The 18,331-nt window shown below is 43.0% G+C and overlaps 1 protein-coding gene and 1 long non-coding RNA gene across 3 annotated transcripts in view; both read left to right on the top strand.

Annotated features, from left to right (window-relative positions):
* USP22 (ubiquitin specific peptidase 22) overlaps positions 1-18,331 on the top strand; it is a 187,175-nt gene that overhangs the window by 88,235 nt on the left and 80,609 nt on the right. The window lies entirely within an intron of this gene.
* On the top strand, positions 7,767-9,823 carry LOC109314681. The gene is made up of 2 exons (XR_002102336.1): positions 7,767-8,652; positions 9,186-9,823. It is a non-coding gene; the product is annotated as an uncharacterized LOC109314681 (long non-coding RNA).

Below are 18,331 nucleotides of genomic sequence, written 5' to 3'. Positions count from 1 at the left end.
AGATAAGTTTCATGTTTCCATTAGTTTTTTTAACTTGTCTTGGGAACAAATATTCTCTAAAGCCCTGGACCCACAGCCACACTTGTGCTTGTGCTACTTCAATATTTTTACTGCCCGTGGAACAAATTGCGCATTGGTTCCCTGAAGGCAAAATATCTTTTAAAGAATGACTGTTCTGTTACTAATGTACTTTAATATTGATTTACTGGTTCTTACTGGGGGGAAAATTGGTTTTAAAATACCTTATCATTCATACCCATCTTCTTTCTTCTTTTTATGCAGGTGTTGTAAGGAGGAGGATGAGTGTAGAATCTACACCTTGGGTATCAAGGTGTGCAGTACTACTCAATATTAAACTGAAGGAGTGAGATCTGGGACTTGGGGAAGCTCTAGAGAAAGGAGTACTCAGGCACTGCACTGAAGGGGTGGGTGTTTGAAGCATATAGAGAAGCATTTTTATACAGCGTTGATACGGTGACAGGTAACATTTTTTTGGCCCTAAGAGGAAGTGGGAGGGGTTCAAAGTCAACTCTGTTGCCAGCCTTAGATCCTAGAGATAAATCGGGAAAGTAGAAGAAACAGTGCTGTGGTTGACTGTTGGATACTGTTGTTGTTGAAGAGAAACTTATCAGTATGTGTCACCGTGTGCAAAGTCTATGCTGAAAGAATTTAAAATTCAGGGAGAAGTTGGAATTGGCACTTACGCTTCGCCAGGGCAGCACTATGGATTTCAGTAATCTCAATAATTTCAATAATCTGTGGCTGAGGGTTTGTAATAATAAATATCAAGATCTGTCTCTCTGTGCAATCTTGCACCCAAAAGCTTAGGAAGCAAAGTACAAAATATAGAACACCAGGCTTATTTGCCTGCTTTCTTTTCTAGCTTTTCCATAGGTGCTACATAACTATAATATATATGAATTGTGAAAATCAACCAAATGTTTGTGGAGCATTTTTTTAAAACTGCAGATGGCTCTTTATATGTTGTAAACTGTGTGTTTTTTTTGAGGTATCTAATCATTCTGGAAACCTGAGCTCTTTGGGTTTGTGAAGTTGTTGGGTATTAACTAACCAAATACAGCTTTCATATGAGTTTAAAAGAAATTAAACCTAAAACTGGGCTGAGCTAAAATGTGTGTTTAGGGTCCCTTCTTGTCTAAAAACCATATGGCAACTTATGTCCTGCTATACAGGAGGAAAGCAGTGCCAAAGAGAGAACAGCTCCTCTACAGAGTGTTAGGGTCTAAACAAAAAGGAGAAACCAAGCATAATACGAGACAGAATGGATGCAATTAAGCAGGGCTTCATTATCTCCAGGAAGGATTCTGTCATCATTGTGGGATTGTATACAAGCCTCTTAAATGTAAAGATGTTAGAGTAACTCAGAAATGTAGAAGCGCACAACAGGCTTGTTGGCTTGACAATTCTGGAGATTTTTTTTTTTTTTTTTTTTTTGGTGTTGTCTTCGGTGTTTAGCTTTCATCTGCATATGAAATCCACTGTAAAAGTGTTGTAACAGTCATGCATATGGCTGCTGCTGTTACTGTTTCCATGGGGAAAAACCATCTGATAGGCAGAAACAGCAAGTGCTTTACAATTTCAAAATGAACAAGAATTATTTTAAAGCACACAGCAACTTTTTGCTGAGCCAACACCGGTCTCCATGGAGACTAGCAGGAATTGCAGACTTAATCACAGCTCTAAGAAGTCTTGTAGATTTTCAGATGCAACAGCTCTGAGCACTGAAAATGATGTTCTTGCAGCTCAGCCACAAATATTAAGAGCCCATAGGATCATACTCATGAGTGCTCTTAAAGTGCATTCCTTAACTACCTCTATCTCACAAGGTATTGCAAATTGGACACTGCTCTGGATACCTTGCCCTACCATTTGTCTGAAAATATAATGCTTAAAGCACTGTATTTGCCCATGGATTGTATTAGACAGTATGTGTGCATGCATGAGAGAGATACTAATGCGCAAATGAGAGAGGAGACTAATTCTGCCTTTTTTCATTTTATGCCTTGCATTATTTATGTTTAGCACAGAAAATGCATAGCACAATATGGTAGGCTGATATTTCCACTAGGAGAAACACTGCTAACAAAACATGCAGTTTTCAGGCAAATAAAAGACCTTCTAAAGAAAAGTGTGTGCAGTTTGTCCACCTCTCACCTACTGCGATGGTGGAAGTCCCACAAGACCAGTATTTTAAATATTCTTTTGAACTTGTACAAGGAGAGTTATCAATTTCTGCACAGTGCCCAATCAAATTGTCATTTTCCAGTGAAAAATTGCTTGACTCGCAAGAGCTGTGAGAATGCCCTGGGGTAGAGGTACCAAAGGTGGCCTGAGGAGTGATGCATGTAGAGTTGTGGAGTTTTCAAATAGTTAAAAGGATGGGTCTATCTGTCTTTTCAGTCTCTTCTGAGGTATAACATTTGTTGGACTGATTCAGCTAATAAAGTAGATTTGTGATTATTGATGCTACGGACCTGAATTCCAGCAGTTCAAAAGAATGATTTTGCCAGTGCTGCGGACATTGTGATGTCATTGAAAAGATATGGAAAAGCAGATGTGGTTTTATGCTGGCCATCAAATGCTCCTCACATGTTTGTTTGTTTGTTTGTTTGTTTGTTTGTATTGTTACTTTTCTTAATTTCACAAAATACAAATACATACTACCTTTCACTTGGCTCAGATGTGTCAAAAGATGGTTTTCCACAGTGCCTCTAGAACCAGGGGCCTGCAACCTTTTACAAGCTGTGGCCCAGAACAGTTCAGCTGTGGTCCAACACGGGCTTTGGAGGCACATTAGTGGCAGGGGGTTTTGCCCACCCTGAAGCCAGGCAGCTCAGAGCTGCATCCATGCTATTGCTGCTTCTTCTCTCTGCCCAGCTAGTGGGGAGCTGTGCTGGAAGCTGGAAGTGGGTATCTGTAAACTTTCTGCACTGGTGCCACTTCTCCCTGCTCTCTCTGTCCCTGTTCCTCCTTCCCCCCTGCCCCACACACACACCTGATTGCAGCATGGCTGGAAGCTGTACCAATGCCTCAACTGTGGGGAGGGGAGGGTGGCATAGGCAAAGCCCCTCACTGCTGATGCACCACTCAAGCTACCTGGCCCACATTGAACTGAAGCTGAAAGGCTGGGGAGAAGTGGCAGCAGCACAGGCACAGCTGGAAGCGGTATGGCCTTAACACAGGTCCTTGTTGCCTGCTCTGGTGCAGGCACAGGCAAAGCCCTCCAGCTCTGTGAGCCAGATCCAATGGTTTTTCAGGCCAGATCTAGCCTGTGGACCATATGTTGCTGACCCCTGCTCTAGAAGTAAAGGGAAAGGGGGTGGAGGATAGAAAATTTTCACTGAAGTTAATTTTAAAGATTAAGGTTTAACTCTTTTAGCTTAGTACTGAAAATCCTAGCCTGATAGCAAGCTTCATCTTGCCTTTCAAGCAATACATGGAATTTTCTGTTGCTTCTGAATTCTGACTAAAACAGAATTATTCCAGAATCATAAGCATGTGAAAGAACGTTATTTAAAAAATGTGGAAAAACACAGGGAATGGGGAGTCCCATGTGATAGTGGGTTAACTGCCTTTTTTGTTTTTTACCATGAGTACAACTGCAACCAAAAAATCATGGCTTTGGCTTGCTTTGGCTCTTTCACTATGCTGTGCATAGCTTCCTGTGATTAGAGGCCTGAAGAAGAATCTCTTGGATTCAAAAGCTTGTCTAACTTTACCCCAACTACACACTTGGTCCAATAAAGGAGATCACCTTAAGGAATCCTTGCCTCTTACAGTTTCTGAACCATTATGGCTACAGCATCACTCTTCCATTGCCTTTGACTTTTTGTACATGTCAGAGTGCTGCTATGCAATTTTTCTTGCAAATGGCTATCTCATTTATGCAAAGGACCAGGACAGTGTTGCAGAAGAACTAGCCTTGATGTCAGGGCTGAAGTAGAGTAGCAGGAATTGAGAAAGGAACTCTTGAACATTGTCTATCAGCCCGGAAAGTAAATGCGACTTCAAACATACTTGATTTCCAAGTTGAAAGTCAAGTCCTGTTTGAGTACATTCATTATTTATCGAGTCAGAATGTTTTTTGTTAGAACACAAGTTTTTCTAAGAGCAGCAGTAAGTAGAGATGTTATGTAAAGCTGGGACTTCTGTGTTATATATGTGGGGTGGGAGGGAAGTTGAGGGATATTCAAGAGAGGGGTTTAATTTAATGTCTTTAATTCCCGCTCTTCCAGTTTACACGGCATAATTGCACCCCTAAGACACACATGCAGTGTACTCACAGAAAAGGACTACAGAAACATATTTAGTTGGTAGCTATGAGTTGGGAGGTGCCAGATTTATAGATATCTGTGTAACCTTAATTCTGCCCCTTTTGTAAACTCAGCCTATTGTGGTTGTGAGAGGGGTCCTATGGAAATAGTAACATCTGATGATGTGATAAGTACAGTGTCATTGCGCCTCTGTGCAAGGGAACACAATTAGAAGTTGTTCCCAGTGTGCAGTGATGGTGGCGGCGGTGGTAGTGACATAGTGGAGTGGCTCACTTGTTTTGTTCACATCCAGTTATTTTTTGCAGTCCTTTACAAGTCACCTGAAGCTTACTCACTCAGGTCATGGCATTCCTGCTTTCCAGCCTGAATCTCTTCCATCTGGCTGACCTGTTTGCCTGCAGTTCAGTCTTTTCACCACCAGGGACTATTGTATTGGGCAGGCAGCCAGAAGCGGCTTTTCTTCCTCCCTATCCTCAGTCCTAGCCAGGAATTGAGTTTGGGGGTGAGGGGGGGAGAAGAAAATAAAACCCCTGATATTGCCCCAGGTTCCCCTCCCTGCTTTGCAGTTAGCTGCACCAGATTTCTCCCATTTATCTCCATTTCAGGCCCTCAGCACCAGCAAGCACATATTCTCAGCCATCTGCATAGCTTTCTGGGGCCCAATAGCCCTCCTGCCCTACAAGATCTTCAACTTCCCATTCAACTTCTTCACCTGGTTAGAACCCCAGATGCTCTTGACCACCCACTCACCTTGGGTGCATGCATGCTACTACTGGGGGCAAGGCATGTTGACTGTAAGCTTAAACTGATAGTGAAGTGAAAGACGTGCTGATCAGGTTTGGATGACTTTTCCATAAAATGTCATACACGGCATAATGCAGAATTTAGCAGTTATGAGGTTGGCATTCTACCAGAATGTTCCAGAGGAACATGAGCAAGATAAGGGAAATGGTGATTTTTCTTTTAACTTTTTATCTCAGTTAAACCTGGAGAGAGTTTCATGGGGGGAAAAGAAAAGGTACTTCTGTCGCCTGAAGGGTTTCACCCTGCTGACTTTCAAAGGCTTGCTACAATCAATGGAGTTATTAAAGCTCTTCTTAAAAAAAAGAAAAAAGAAGAAAAACTAACAATTTTATACTGCTGAAAATGTTAAGCAACTTTAAATAGAGCCATCTCTACAAACTCTCTCTATAAGACACAGTATACCTACATGGGCAAGCAATGTGTATATTATAAAATACAATTTTAAATGAGGTAAGAGGAGCCTTTCAGTCAAGAGTTGAAGTCTTCTGGAAAAAAATTAATTATTTAGAGCCTTTTCAGAAGTTGGTGCCTCTAAACTCACAGTTCAAAAGCCTCTTTTGGGGTCAGGCTTGCTTACTGCCAGTACTGGTACATTCTTCCTTTCTTGAAATGAAAATCTTCCTCCCTCTACCCTTATGCAGCCATGTACGGGGGATGGCACTTAAGCTGTCACAGCAGTGGTAGCAGAAGTTCAAATTACAGGCAAATAAGGTCTTCTCTTAATTTTACAAAGAAAGCATAAGCAACCCTGTATAGCTTATTGTACAAGTGCCAAAAAGCACCAGTAGTAAAGGTTATAGAAATAATTGCACAGTTATTTGGAAAGACGTCTTACCTGATAAAGTGAGCTGATGGTCATAAAAGCTTATGCATCTGATTTTAATCAGTCTACAAGGTGCATCTCAACCATGCTTTCTGCCAGATATAGGACTAAGAGGGCCAACTACCTCTCCATGCCTCCATCTTGCAATGCTACGTAGTAGGGTTTATAGATTGTGCATTAGCAAGAATTTTAAACTGAGAGCATCTCCATGGCCACTTCTACATGAGCGGTGGACCAGTGTTACTGTGCAGTCCTGACACCATATGGCTATTTTTTTAAAAAGCTACTGCTTAGTGGCTAATTACTGCCGCACAGTAGCATCAGCGTCACAGTTTGTGCCCGGCAATGCTACAGCAACATGATGTCTCGTGTAGATGCACCCAGTCTACCTTAAATGTTTAAATTCCAGAGACACTGAGATGCCTTAAGAACCATGGTGGGATTTTTATTAAGACTTGTTGTGCACAATCCACAAATAAAACACTTTGGTGCTATTATCCGCTTAGGCTGCAATGAGACAAGCCATACCTCACAGATGTATCCAATATAAAGCCAGTCCTTTAAAATCATTTTCAGAAATCTCTTAGCTATAGTAAAACTTTTCAAAGACATATCAGAAGCTAGGCTCCTAAAGACAATTAGGCTCTTGAGAAACAATCTGACTTTCAGAGGAAAACCGTAGTTTTCAGCGCCTTCTTTAGCAGCTAACATTGGTCAGTGCTAGGGAAAATCAGGTCAGTTCTGTTCAGGGGCCTTGAAATAGCTTTAGTACTGTAGCATTTTAGATCACCATGGTTGCTTGGATACAAAAATTTAAATTCTCATCAAAGGGTGTCCAGTAACTTCCACATTACGCCTCGTATTTTTCAAACAAGTGAGGCTGCCATTATTGTATTTTCAAGTGTAAAGAGCTCATTTATGAGCACACCCATTCTAGGTAATGATAGGCAGAATTTAGGCATGTACAGTTATGTAATGCAAATACAACTATATTATTCAGAAGCTGGGTCTTTTTGCCATTCCAGAGACTATATTAATAGGCATGATCTCAAGGCTTTGGATCTTTTGTGACTGGTTTCTTTAGTCCACAATAAAACATTTGTCAAGCCTGATTGAAGTTGTAACAGTTCCACCCTTATTACAAAGCACTGTCTCTACTTGATAGCCTGCTCTCTGTATGTCCTTTCATAGCATCTAATGAAGTAAGCTCTTACTCGTGAAAGCTTACGCATCTCTAATTGATTCAGTTAGACTATAATGTGCATCTCTACCATGCCTTCTGCCTCACTTCAGACTAACACAGCTAAATACCCCTCTAAATAAATGAATTTGTCTTCCACTGTGTCATCCAACCTGTGGACTCAATACATCATTGGAATATAGAAGTTGTATGTGATCTTACACCCAAAGATTCATAACACATATGTGCATGGGTAGAGTTGAAAGTTGCACATGTTTTATACACTGTGCTTTGCACCCTTCAGCTCAATCAAGCTGTGTGATTGCAGCAGATGTATGCATACCCCAGCTGGCTGTAATTTAGCCAACCCAGGCACTGATAAGGAATGGACTGCCACTTAGTCATTAACATTATGAGAGGGTTTTTTTGTTTTTTGGGGTTTTTTTTGGAAGTGTAACTAAAAGCAGGTAATCACCCACAGGTTGCAAATGGGATGTTGTAAGGCTATAGCTGCCCACTGGGTCGGGACACAAAGCCCAGAGGGGTGTGGAGCTGTAAATAATCTAGCTGAGAAGTGTTGATTAAGGGTAGGGTGACCATAAGGAAATCTGGGACATTAGTGTCTCCTACCCACTGTGTCCTGCGTCACCAGCCAAGTTGGTGGTGGTGGTGGTGCTGCAGGTGGGCAGGGCATGCTGCTTAATCTTCCCTGCTGGACTGCATCCCACACCCCTATGATTCTGGGACTTCTGTTTTAATGTTCACAGTTCAGCTAGACTGTCCCATGAAATCCGGGACTGTCCCAGCCAAACCTGGAAGCATAGTCGCTCTAATTAAGGGCCACATGAATTCAAGTGTGTTGAGCCACAAAAAGCAGGAGCATGCGTGCATGTGCATGCTGCAAGAGATTAAACAAAATATAGAGTATGACTATGTTTCACGCTGACCTCAGGCTGACGAGAAACAACCTGCCAGTTTATATACAACTTAGTAAGTATCTAACCCTTCATTCCCATGTGGCCATCTCCATTTCAGCAGCACTCAGCCAGCTGGCTGGAGGCACGCGTGAGTTCTGATTCACCTCTGACTGTAGCAGAGAATGTGGTTCTGAAAGAGGCATCTGAAATCCACACTTTCCTAACACCTTGGAGATTAATCGAAGTTGGCACCAAACCACTGTCCAGGGCAGTAAGTGCATTAAAGGCCACCTACCACAAAGCTAAGAATGATAACTACACGTCCAGCAAGGTCCTGTCTACCTACTGTTGTTGCAAATATTTTGGAAGCCCTGGGTCTGGAGTTCCACAGTTCTGTCTGGCAGGCTTCTAGATGAGAGGCAGAGGGGAGGGCCAACAGCACCAGAAGAGACCTCAGTGGCAGGAGGAGAGAGAGAATTGGGATCAAACCTCAGAACAAGTTCAGAGTGAACCTGTGGCCAGATAGGCCTCAAAAATGTCCTGGGGCTCGATTCTGAGAACCTCTTGGAAGAGGAGCTTGTGATCCATCTTGGGAGGAAGCAAGACAAGAGCAGGAGCTGGAGATGCATCCAGGTAAGGGACAGTCCACATCTTTGTTGTTATGGGAGAAATTGCAGTATGAATGGAAAAAATTTCCAGGCTGTGACTAATTCAGTTCTGAAAAGAGATGGCTTTGGCTTCATCTGGGGAATTCCTTCACTACCCTGAAGGAGTCTCCTCTTCTTCCAGCATGGGATCTCGAAGTGGTGAGCAATCCCTGGAGACCTGTGTGGTCTTTAATAATAAGAATGGTCGTGGCTACCCACCTGATTGCTAGAATGCTTCACTTCCCCCTGCCCACTCTGGTCCTTTGTACATGCACACCAGATTGAAATACATATATTTAAAAGTAAATTAATTCTGAAATTATTAATATTAGCTGGCAGTGTAACTAGCAGCAGCTTCTAAACAAGTCAATATATGGAGTTGAAATAAAGGGGTACCCAGTTGGTCAGTGTCAACCCATGGCCTGGTTTCGGTGCTTGAAAAGTTGGGGAAGGGGAGCAGGGGGATTCATTTCTTCTTTCACAAACAAAAGAAATAATATGCTCTCTCTTCCTTGGCAGGGCTGTCTGCTTCTATTGAACTGAGGCAGCTGTATGAGCCTCTTCATGAGAAGACCCTGAAACAGTGCAGCAGAAGGGAAGAGCTCAGGGATGATCTCTTGTATGAACTGCAGATTGGCTCTGGGCACATGTCAGATGAGCACCTGAAATACCAAAGAGGAACAGGATGTGGAGTGGGGGGAAAAAAAAGGAAGAGAAAAGGAAGCTCAAGGTGCAGCATGACCGTGCTTGATGATGATGGAGCAGGAACAAGTGCAGCAGGAAGACTTCCTGAGCAGCAGTTTGCACTGTTGGTGCTCAGCTCCAGCCTCCAATCTAGCACCACTGTCAGTGCCTGCAGATTCTCCTCCATGTGCCGGTCTTACTGCTGCGTGTGCAGTTACTTGGCAATTCATTCATTGAGTGGGCTGTAAAACGCTCCTAATTCTTCTTCCTTGCTATCTGGGATAAGGAGAACAAAAACATTTCTGATATCCAGTTCTGCTACCAGTGAGATTGCACTGCTTACACACTATTTTACCAGCCCAGTTTTGCACGTGTTTATACTCTTCAGATATTTGTTTATTGGCAGCTGTGACACCTGCAGTGCTTTTCCAAACACTGCTTTACTACTTGTTAATAAATTGGTTCTGTTGTATAATACATTGTTATGTGAGTGCTTGGGGAAAGATGATGATTTAGGAAGTTGTTTCTAAAGCCTTTGATATCAGAATATAGATAATGTTAGCCACATAAAAACAATCACAAATTACATGGTACTCTAAAAGTATACAGTGCCACATTTCTTCATGAGTGTTGCTTTCGTGTAAGTATGTGGACATCTGTCATTTCCTCTGTTTGTCTGGACCCAACCCTATGGTGGCCATCCTGCAGCCCCCAAGCATGTAATGGACCTTATCTGTGCTCTGACTTCAGGGACTGTTTTTTATGAGCTGTGGAAATTGGAGGTATATGGGCCCCATGAAATGACAGGGCACCTAGGTGTAGCATCAAAAACTATGTTACAAAGAGAGGGAATGTTCCTTCTTGTCCAGATCTTCTCAGCACCTTCATGCACTTTCCTGCCTAGTATGTCTCCCTGGTTTTATAAACCTGCTTTTGTGATTGCTCTTTGTGTGGCAGGAGGGTAGGGGCACATAAGGGCCTATGACCGTCTCTACAGAATTCACATAACACCTCAGACTGAGGTGTATTAGCGCCTGTGAGCAAATTGCAGTATTAATCACCTGTCATTCTTCAATATATCAGTATTCAACAGCTGGTTTGCCAACATCAGACTAGTTAACCACAGACCTGTAGCCATGTGGAGTAGCTGTTTTTCAGATGATATTATTCCCGAAAGACTGTTATTATGGTTTCCCTCATTTTTGCATCCGGATGCTAGGGAGTTGGAACAAACTCCTCATGCAGCTCCACAAAGATCCACCTCTTCCTGTGGAAGTTCTGGGACCTCTGCTGGCTCTTCTAGGCCACATGATGGCTCAGTCTCAACACTGCAAGTTGTTCTGCCCCAAGAATGCTGGTCTACATCTGGGGTGTCCCTAACTGTTACTGTCCCCAACAGTTGCAGTAACAGTGGATGTCTCCAGTCTGCTGCTACCATCCAGTATTCATGAGCTCCCATCCAAGACCAGTCATTATCCTGGATTGGCTTAGAGACTGTAGCTGAAATATGCCCTGTCGTCTGCTATGCAACATAAGCCAAACGAAGCAGTGTTCCCCTGTGCTGGATTTGCAGTTTGTCACTAGCTAGAATGAATAAATTGAGGAATGTGCACAACTCAGAAATGTACCTGCTAAGAATGCATTAACAGGTAAATGTTACATCTGCAGAGGGGCCTGTGCAGGATGTGGAAATTCTCTCAATACTGTATGCCATGAACCAGTGACTAGGTTGTCCTAAATGAGATGCTAACAATCTAGGGTATGCCCCAAGAAATCTCAGTGTGAAAGATGGGCAACAGTAACGACATCAGGGTGCATGCTGATATATAGTTGCTGGTTGTGTGAAGCCAGGGTGCATGCTATCATGGGCACGCTGGGCAACCACAGATGTACATACCCAATAATCCAATCCTGGATGAACTGTGTAGTGTAGGTATGCCCTTTTATGCTAGATCAGTAACGCAAAGACTATACACTCCAGGTATTCCCTTTAGGTCCTTCACAAATTAACTCTACAGAGCAGGGGTAGGCAAGCCTTGGCACAAGTGCCAGCCCATGGCATACAAAGGCATTTTGCTTGGCACGCGCATCTTGGGGTGGACAGTGGGGAAGAGGGCTGAGGCTGCGCTGCCACAACAAGGATTGTGCCCCTTGCAGCTCCCCTCCCATCTGCGGCTGGCATGCCAACGTTGTCTTGCAAGTCCAGGTTGTGGGTGTGTTTGGCTCTCTGTCCAAAAATGTTGCTGCCCTCCACTTTGGGGGATTTTGATGATTTAGGAGTAGCCATATATATTTTTAGCAAGCTTAAGTTGCCTTTAATTTTTCAGTGTTGGAGAAATGGTAGATTGGAATAAGATTGTGGCTCTGGAGGATTTAAAGAAATGTAGGGAAGGAGGGAGGTACAGTGAGCTGGCATACCAGTGAGTTACCTGAATTTGGCAGAGGGGCATCAGTCGCTGAATGCTGACATTCCAGATGTGTTAGAGAAACTGCAAAGCCAGAAACACCATCTTGTATCTCAGCTTTTCCAGGAGCTTCTTAACAATACAGGATTATATTAAGACTGTAAACATGTGAATGCCTAAGACCAGGTATAAGAGTTTGTATTCCTGGCTCGCTTTCACAGGCTTCAGGTGTGCACACTCAGGTGCCGAGTGGTTCAGTAGTTGCTGAACAACTACACTGCGATCAACCACATGTTGCCATTCATTGTTTCTGTAGTGCAGTTTCTTCCCCTCTCTTGAAGTTCAATGAAGAATTCTGGCTACTCTTTGATCAGGGAATCTCCTGCTATCTGTATAGCTTGAAAAACTACCTTTCTGAATTTCCTTACAGGGTAACGGAAGTGCTTTTAAATGCGGTCTCTTTTTGTTATGCTGTTATTTCTTTCGTGTTCTAGGAGGTTGTCAGTCCATTGCATGTTTCCATAACTGCACAGGTGTTGGTCCCAATTAGTGCAGCTGTGTAATGGTCTATTGTATTTGTCGATGGCTCAAAAATACAGTTCCCTGAACTCCCATCGCAAATGATCTGCCAAAATGGTTGTCCTGCCAGGGTTTCCAAGGTCAGCTATATAGATACACATCTGCAAAGAACCCTGGAGCATACTTTAACCTGTTCTGCAATCTCTAATATATGCACATTGTTTCGAGGAAGGAGATTGTATTCAGTAAGGAAAGAGGCAGATATTTAATATTTTTACATGCTGTAGTAGTAATGCTTTATGAAGTTGAAGGGCAAACCTTGTATGAAACAAAGATTTCACAATGCTTTGTAGCAGTCATACACACAAACAAGCTGTTGCTATAGCAATAGTGAGTGAGTGCGTGTGTGTGTGTGTGTGTGTGTGTGTGTGTGGGAGTGAGCTTCACAAAATCATCTAAAAGCTTGAAAAAAGGTGTTGCATTTATTTCATTAATGTTTTCTATCTTGCAGTTCCCATTGTAGCTTGAAACAAGCTTAATAATTAAAAATATTTAAACCCTGCTAATAAAAAATGATGGATGATTTTAGGATTGTCAATTTACTTACTCTGGTAACAACCTGGGAGTAGTATTTCAGCTTTCAAATAGCATATTAATCAGTACATAGAGTCAGCAACTCCCCATCTCTACTTCCGGTGGGAGGTGTGGATCCTTGGGTCTCCCTTTTCTATGCCATTAAGGTACGGGCAGTGTCTTCACAAGGATGACGAGGGGATGGAGGGAAGTGGGTGCCATCTGAAGCATGTTCCTTTATCCAATGCTGACAGAAAGCTGACTTCTAAGTGGATTAATCTAGCAGATGGATCTGCCGACAGGTTTGGGATCCATTTATGTCTTACTGTGCTGAGGTTTATTGTCAGTCATCTTGGGAATTACCAAAGTAGCAGAGTGCTTTTGACAGGAAGGTTGGGGGGCAGGGGGAAGAGAAGAAGGTAGGGTACCGTACCTGTTTTTGTTTTAATATGAAAAATGCTAGATGAATGTTACTATATTCTCTCTAATGGATTTCAGAGTAATGCAGTTCATTAAGGTGGTTACAAACAGCCTACCTTGAGTGAGTTTTAGGGGTATATAATTAAATTATAATGCTGAGCAAACATACTTTGTAAAAAGGGTGTTATAATTAACCTTTTTTGTCTTTCAAGTCTGTTGCATAACAGAAGGTTTACAGTACAATCAGAAACTTGACTTAGGGAGGTGCTATTTTGTTTGACTTCAGAGGTTTCTTAGCTGTATTGGAACTCGGGCCACAGAAACATGATTAAAATTGTGGCTTTTGTTCTTCCATTGACTGGAAGAAAGCCAACTTCCAGTGTATCAGTTGAATCTAATCCAGACCTACATAAAGATGTAAGCAACGCGGCTTACTTCATGAAAATATGCAAGGGACGGATCCGTGGCTCACACCTTCATTGAATATTTTTGCAACTTTTTCCAGCAAGATTGAAAGTGGGAAAGCGTATTTGGGTTGAAAACCACTCTAAGTTTCTTGTTTTTTGGTGTCCCGTCCCATGCCCCCCCCCCCAGGGTTGGCTTAACAAGTGTATTAATAGATGATTATTGGAATTGTTGGTTTTGGGACTAGGAGAGCAGTATTACTACACATATAGGTCATAAAGGCCTCAGGTAACCTTTTGTTCTTTGTCTCTTGCCCAGCATGCGTCTAAGTCCAGAAGAAACAGCATTCGTCCAACGCACAAAGATCCATAACTTATTTTACTGATCCTGTTTGATACTCATTTTGTCTTATCTGTTTTACCTACTACATAAAATCAGGGGGCAGTGCCTGATACAGACCTAAATATCTTATTTTATTTATTGTGCGACACGGGACAGTAAACAGTGCTCCTCAACAAAACTGAGGGCTTGTGATAGCTTTGCAGAAAGATATATTCTCCCTAGAATGGTAAAGAGTAGCATGACCCCCTGTGAAAATAAACGTGGTGAACTGGTTGTACGGAACCAGTTATGTTCAATACCTGTCACACGAGCTGATGGATGGAATGACTTCTCACTTAGCTGGATGAAGCTCATGAACTCTTGAAGTGATCACACTTCCTTGCTCTTTGGGTATTGCTGTCACATGCCCACAGCAACTCCCAGTTTCACCTTGCAACATTTTGAGAGCTAATCAGACTCATTTGCCAAAATAAAAATCCAAACATAAATGAAACCCTTTTAATTGGCCCTGGGTGAAAAAAAGGGGGAAGGAGGCCTTTCCCTGCCTAAATTTTTAAATTTTTGTCACTGAGTTGGCCTTCATCAAAGCTCTTTACCTGGTACTTGCACTAGTAGATGTAGTTGGTCTCCCACCAGGTGAACTCGCATGGCATCATGCGGCTTCCTTAGGTTGTCAGCTTTAATCTAAAATAAGAAAGTTGGCTATCTTTTGGCCTTCTCACAGGCTCTGCATTGTTAGAATTGTGTAGATCCAGGTGAAGACCCTGAGACTCATGCTACAGATGGCACAGGCAGCCTGTGTATGTGGTACATATTAGATCAGGGAGGGGATAGGCAGCACAGCAGCAGATCAAACAAGAAGCAGAACAGTGTGAGAACAGGGCCAGAAGCAGAAAGCAGAGCAGCAGCTTGGGCATGGAGCAAATGGCAGGGAGCACAGAAGAGCAGCAGATCAGGCAGAGGAAAGGGATCAGAGTGACACTCAAGGAGGGTGTGGGGCTAATCTGTGGCATGCCTGCCAAAAAGGTCCCCCCTCACTGATGGTGTGTTAAGAGATGTAATACACAAGGTGTATTAAGAGACCTGGGGGGTCAAGTGCAATATTATCAAGTTGTGCCAGCTGTTTGAAGAGGAAACTATCAGTATGGGAAGTACTAAGATAGTAACAATATTTTGCAAACAAATATATTACAGAAAGGTCATCCTTTTTAGTACATTAAAACTCAGTGCCTTGCCTGATTATTTTTAGAATCGGATTGAACTTCTGTACCTGTTCGTTTTGTGACTTGCCTAATACCATTTTGAACAGCTTTATTTTGCATATGTACTGCCCTTTATTAGTTGTATTGTACAAAAATACCAATTTGTGGACACCTGCAATGACAATCTGGGCATTACATTTACCAAATCCAGAAAGGTGGCCATATGGAGATTTCTCAAAGCACTTTCCATCTCTGTTCCCATAAAATAAACAAGCCAGCCATTTTCCTCTAGAGGTTTTATATTGTTCCTGTTTCCCACTCATGCTCCTGCTTTTTGTTGGAAGGGCTGTGGCTGCTGCGAGTTCTGCACATAGTTGGATCAGAGCTGAACTAAAACTCCAAACAAAATCAATCCAAATCCCTAATAATGCTGCCTTTGTTTTTGAGAACCTCATATAGGTAGGTCCTGCTGGAAAATTCAGTAGGAAGAAAATGAATGTCTGATGGTACAGCATTTCATATTTGACTGTTGAAATGAGCAGGGCCTAGAAAGACTGGTCATGCACCCATACGCCATGTCAACAATTCTTTTTTGACTCTTCTTTGCCTTGTCCCCATACTTTTCCTACTTTTGTCAGCACCACTGTCCAATTAGAGCTAGTGTCACCAACTTTAAAATGGCAGCTGCCTAAGAACAGAAACAAAAGCCTTTTTCTTGGGCCAGCTGGCTCCCTGTGTCTGTTAGCATCAGGCAGCAGAAGCAGCAGCATCAGAACTGCTTACAGAAGGATGTCACTGCCGTGAAGCATCAACGGCACGAGGAGCTACCACCAGGAATCTTTCCCCTGCTGTAGCAGAGAGGTACAGCAATATCAGTAATAGGAGATGATGGTGGAGGGTATCAGCAGGAGTAACTGGATGAGGTCTCAAAACTTTTGGGGGGTCTCCTTGCAGTAGTGAGTATACCACAACATGATCTTAGAGTTCACAGGAGCAATAATCCTGGGAAAGGAGCATGTATGGCAGACAGCTGGAAGCATAATTCCAGCTGTAGATCAGACTGAAACATCTAGATGTACTGTTTCGAGCAGGGGTCAGCAACCTTTCAAACAGTGGGCTGGTGCTTGTAACCCAGCCTCTGTCCCAAGCTGTTGACCTGTTCTGCTGCACCTCTTTGCTGAGGACTGATCTCACACTCAGGCCCCTACTACAGCCCCTGCTTACCCTCTCCGCTGACTGCTGCAGTTTCCATCGCCAGCGAGGGCGGGGAACAATGAATTCCACGGCAGGGGTAAGAGCAGAGCCCTCAGGGCCAGAGAACAGCTCTCGGGACGGCAGGGAAGGCTGAGACGGCTGCCTGCTGGACACCGTAGAGGGGCTCAGCAGCACGTGGCAGAGGAATGCATGGGATGGGGTGGAGAAGGTGCCCCTGGTGCTGTGCACCACCAGTCCCCGCTGCCGTGGGCCAGATCCAATCTCTGTAGGCTGCAGATTGCCAAGCCCTGGTCTAGATGCTGCAGCTGTGCGTGGAGCACTTGGGGTGGGTAGAGATTCAGAACAAACTGCTTCCTGTTTTTTCCAGCCTGACAGAAATAACTTCTTTTTGCTCATTTGAGGGGAAAAAAAATAACTTCTTAGAGAGTTACCAGTCTCGTAAATGGCTTGAAGGAAGTACTGAAATGCAGCACATTGCATATCTTCAGCTAATGCTAATGATCTGCCTGGTTTAAGGGACTACATGCTCCTTTCCTTTTTAACTGTGAAGAATGCGTGAAACCCTTTCTTTTTTGGCTTTTAGTCGCATACGTGTCAAGAATCTGATTTCTGTGGATATGGAACTGTTACGGGGAGACGGAGAATAGTTGTTGCATGAATACCGACACTCTGACACATCTGATGCATACACCAGCTGAAGAAGGGTGTTTGTGTCCGAAAGCTTGCAAAGAACAGTTTTTCCAACTAATTAGTTGGTGTAATAAAAGATATCACATTTCCCCAAAGAACCTTGTCTACCAGCAGCTCAAGAACTTGGTAGCCAAAGAAGCTGTATGCTTGTAACATAGGTCTCTATGCAGAGCTCCTTCCAATACAGTTTTCTGTTTTACTTCAAGGAAAAGTAGAAAGTCTTTGGGGTGGAAAGTATAGGATGGATTAATTATGAACCTTCACTTAACAAAGGTTTAGCAATCTCTTTAAATAGCAAATAAATTCCATTCACTTTGTTCCCCCCTAGAGCGTTTGAATCCAGCAGCCAGATTATTTCCACAGTATTACAGCGTCCTGTCCTAGTCTGCTGTCATCAAGCCTGTATGAACTGTTTTTCTTGGTACTTGAGATAATTTATCCAAAAGCTGCTGCAGTCTTGTTAATGACACAAAGTATTGGAGTATATACAGCAGACGTTGCACTGTGTACACAAGTGTGCTGAAGGAGAACTTGTCTTCAAGAGCCCTTAATCAGGCTTGGGAACAATTATGAAATTTATCCAGCCTCATGTTCCTGCTGTCCTTTGGTTCTCTTTATTCCCCAGATTTCCTATTCACCCTGATCTGAATGAGCAGTTTACTCTGTCTCCTGAAGGGTTTCCTTCTGCTTGCCACCTACCTGAACAAAGCCAGATAGATGGTTGGCAGATACATGGTTGCAAACCGACTTTCTGCAGTACATGAGGATGGTTGGTGTGTAGTTTGCATTTCTGAGGACTGTCATGTGCCTCATGTTCCAGGTCACTCTCTTGTGCCCCTAAGTAATTGTAAAGCCACTACTACTGCTTTTTGTGCTGGTACTGGAGAGCTATAATGAATTCTTCATTGAACAAGAAGAGCCAGTGGCTATTAGTTCTAATGAAAATCTAGGGTAGACAATGCATGATTGTAGTGGGAGCAGGTATCAGGCAATTAACACTGCTACCAGTGCAGCTTAATTGTGCTCTTGCAACATTTCTCCCTCTTCCATTCTTGGGCATGGCCCTAGCAAGACTCTTATCCGTTGTAGTGCTGTTCTGATACGGATGTTTATTATAAGACCTACCTGCGGGTAGGTCTTGTTTGATGCGGGTAGGTCTTGTTTGACCAATCTCATTTCCTTCTATGACCAGGTGACCTATCACCTGGAC

This window comes from Crocodylus porosus, unplaced genomic scaffold (genome assembly GCF_001723895.1).
Source record: "Crocodylus porosus isolate Cpor-Errol unplaced genomic scaffold, CroPor_comp1, whole genome shotgun sequence".
NCBI classification, from domain to species: Eukaryota; Metazoa; Chordata; order Crocodylia; family Crocodylidae; genus Crocodylus; species Crocodylus porosus.
The sequence above is the reverse complement of the archived record's forward strand: the minus strand, read 5'-3'. Positions and strand labels throughout refer to the sequence as shown.